The sequence below is a fragment of the Pelophylax lessonae genome (assembly GCF_965119305.1).
Source record: "Pelophylax lessonae genome assembly, chromosome: 5".
Classification (NCBI taxonomy): Eukaryota; Metazoa; Chordata; class Amphibia; order Anura; family Ranidae; genus Pelophylax; species Pelophylax lessonae.
The window spans coordinates 380,115,273-380,119,216 of record NC_138772.1 but is presented as its reverse complement, the minus strand read 5'-3'; positions in this window follow the sequence as shown (position 1 = coordinate 380,119,216).

Sequence of the window (3,944 nt, the reverse complement as noted above, 5' to 3'; positions counted from 1 at the left end):
ATATTGCATATTGTTGTATGTTGTACCACACATTATAGTTCAGGACCTGTTATTTCAGGGTTTTAGGGAAATAGACTGACCTGCAACAAGTCATTCTGATTTTCCTTCATGCCTGAACGCATGGGTCACACTTGAGTCAGTTAAGTTGTTTGGGATTGTGCTGTTTATATTTTTGCATGTAACTCAGTGTCATACTGCTCAATACCAGAGTTTTTATATTTAACTACTTGGTTGATTTATTATTGTCTTTCTTTTGAGAAGGTCTTTCCAGTAAAAATACTTTCTGGTTTACTACAGCTTGCGTCCATCTGCTGTTGTGTTTACAATAACATTTGTTTCCCAGGTGTGCCAGAGGGGCTGCTACTGTTCTTGGGGTTGAGTGGCTCCTTAGGGAGTGGTGCTACATAGTATTAACTACTGGTTTTGTTTCTTTTTACTTTTGAAGAGTTTTTTATACTTTTGTGGGAAGAAAGAGGCCTGCAACTCATAGTGAGGTTTTGGCAAAGACAAAAGCCTTCCTGCATGAATGTGCCAAGCTAATGGACTCCTACAAAAGTAAAGACTGTATAAGGCTAAGTACCTAAAAAAAACCTTAACTCACATGTATATTGTGGCTGAACCTCTGTAAAGGATTGTAAAGGAAACCCAATAGGTCTAATTTCTAGTAGTTAAATAAATTAGACCTATGTGAGTCTCTGATAGATTCATCCTGCTAACAGTCCTGAATTGCCTTACAAAGTTAGTGTTCTAGCAAAAGAATGGAAGGAAACAAGTTGTTTCATGTGCCTTGACATATCACTATTCCAGTCTCACGTGAACATGCCAACACTTATCGTGTTGGTGACTTTATAATTGTTTTCAGTGCTAGCGGAATATTACCTGAAAGTCTTTATTAGGGAGGACTAGTTAAAATAAATACTATATTGCATTGAGATAAAATAAAGAAATGCCCACCTGTGACGAAGTCGGAAACAACGAAACGCGTGACTGCACGGCATCCAGAAACAGCTGATTTTGACCGGGTAGTGTCTCCAGCAGATCGATTCACCAGTGTGGAGAGAGTGAGATCGGCAGGATAAACTCGGCTTGGTCACTTTATGTATTTTTAAGAATGCAATATGTGAGTGTAATAACGATTGTGTTAATAAAATGTGTTGAGTGTTAAAAACGATATCACACTAGTAGAGGCTTTTTGAATCTATCCACTCTATCATATCCTGGTGTGGACGAGGTTGAAGGAGGAACGTACACCATCTGTCCAGGTGGATAATGTGAAGTGTTTTTTGCCTTTTCCATGAGAGTGGAAGGCAATTTTTTCCGGTGAGTGGCCATGGTAGTGGGAGTGTGAACACACATCGGTGGTGGATCTTTAGGTGACTTCTTCTTAATTTCTCATTCGGATACCACGGTTCTTTACCAGTTGAACTATTCATTACAATTGAAACCACTCACACGGTACTTCAATTGTTGACAGACTTTTTTTTATGGACTGATTTTATGAATTTATGTAGTTGTTGACATTCTAGATTGCGCTACTGATTTCCATCATTTTGTAACATTAGTTGCATGTTGGTTGTCCTTTTTTTATAAAATAAAGAAATGGTTTTCTCTTTTACCATATACAGTGCACATACCACAAATTTCAGATTGTATCACAACTAGCCTATTATTGGACTTTTTTTTTCTCTTCTCCACTGTGATGAACAGCTGCAGGGAGAGAGGGGGCTGGACTGTGCCCTGACTGGTTATTGCAACAGCTTATGAGACCCTGCCCCTAGCAACCCTGGGGAAGGAGGACTTCTGAACCAGGCTGGTTCCTGACTGGCCCCATAACAACTGGGAGAAGCAGGAGATCCATGTGGGATCTGATTAGAGAGCTCTGGGAGTCATTTAGAGCAGTGGTCCTCAACTCTGGTCCTCAGGGCCCACTAACAGGCCAGATTTTAAGGATTACCTTGGGGAGATGCAGACTAGAGTACTGCAATCACTGAACAGCAAATTATATCACCTGGGATGTATTTCAGTTATCTTGCAAACCTGGCCTGTTAGTGGGCCCTGAGGACCTGCAAGAAGCTAAAGGACTGATGTGAGCTGCTGACCACATGCTGTTGCCAGAGAACCTGTTCAGCCAGGAGAAGTGTGCCTACATTGCTATATAATTATTTTTTAATTAACCCATTCCTTTCTAGAGCTATGCCATTAAACAAATCCAATTTAAAGCTTTAAGGTTTGTAAGTGTTCTCGGGTCCAGGAAAGGGGCGGCTCATCACAGTCAAAAAGGACCCAATACAATTACCAAGCTGCTACATGTATATTTGTTTTTATACCTTGTGCTGTGCAATATGCCATGTGTAATCTAATCTCTTCTTTCTTTTTTACTCTTCTGTAACCCGAATAAGTGTGTGTTCAATAAAAATATATTACACATAAAGAATAATTCATTCACCCCCATGCTTTTTTTTCTGTCTCCTCTTTTGCTTTGCTCTTATTGCGCCTCTTTTGCAAAGTTACCTTAAAAAAAAAACAATACTTACACCTAGTAAAACTAGCATTGCCCTGCAATCTGCTTGTAAGGGTAGGATGCATGTCTTGTGATAGGTGACCTCTCCTCCATGTAATCCCCATTAACTCGTTGGAAGCCAAGTGTAGGTCACAAAGGAGGCCAACCCCAGGGTGGGTTCTTCTGGGCTACACCAGGTGACCAGAAGGATCATTTGTTGTAACATTGGATTTACACTTTTCCAGTGGGCACACTTGTCATAGCCAGGGCTGTGAGAATGTGAAGAATCAAACATTAAGGCAATCCTCTCACTCAAAGACTGAGGAAGTGGTCCCATATACGACACACTTGTACAGGTGTATGTGTTGCACTAGGAGGGACATGCAGAGCCTATGCCTCACTCCGCCAGTCAACCTACTCTGCCATCTCACTACCAGCAGAATGGGGTCCCGCCAAGCACATAGTGTGGACCTCATGCAAGCTCACTTAACCCTTCAAATTCGGTACCCAGAGCTTAGGCCATGACTCTCCATGATGCTAATCTGTTCCTGGGGACCAATGGAGATAGACAGCTAGGGAGCGAGCCATAATACTGGACCCCATTGCTACTGGAGAAGCTGTCACCTTATCAGGTACCATGCCAATGACTGGTTTCAGTTTACCTTTTGTTGCTGAAATTTTGCTTTGTGTGCTGTTACAGGCTGTTGTAGACTCAGACCCTTGTGTGTGTGTGTGTGCCAGGACCCCATGTAAACCCCTTGCATAACTTCAGGAAAGGCTTTGTGCGGTTAACAACTTTTACAAAAAATACAACATGATAAACACATCATGGCAGAATGTTCTTTCCCTATTTAACGCTAATAGTGGCTGCTCTAGAGTACTTGCGTAGGTAAAGTCCTTACAGGTGAAATCCATAACTGGCATTTCTCAATGCGAGATGTTCAAGCTTGGCTGAATTACAAAAAACAGTGCTTCATACAAGTAATGTAGGTCTCAGCACAGTCCCAATCTCGCTGACCCAACCTGACCCGATCCTTGAGATTGGAACCTCTGCCTTCTATATATCACAGGACAGGAGGTTGGACCCTTCCTCTCCTCAACCTGGCCAGCCACGCTAATCTAACTACCATTAAGACCGTAGGCAACTTGCCTACATGCTGCCACCACCAGGTCCCACACTGCCATCTTCCCTTTCTTTGTCACCAGGAGCTGGCTGTCTCTTCCCGGTTCTTGCAGCTGATCTCCAATGATGCACCACAGGTACACTAACCAGTGACTGTGTGACTCTGCTCCTGGAGCCTCCCGGGATATATGGCTAGGCTACCCAAGAAGCTACATGAGCAAGGGAACACATTGTTCTTTTCTAGGCCACAACGGGAGCAGGGAGCAGACCAAAGTAAAAACATTTTTTACAAATTCAAGCAAACATAAAAAAAAATCAACT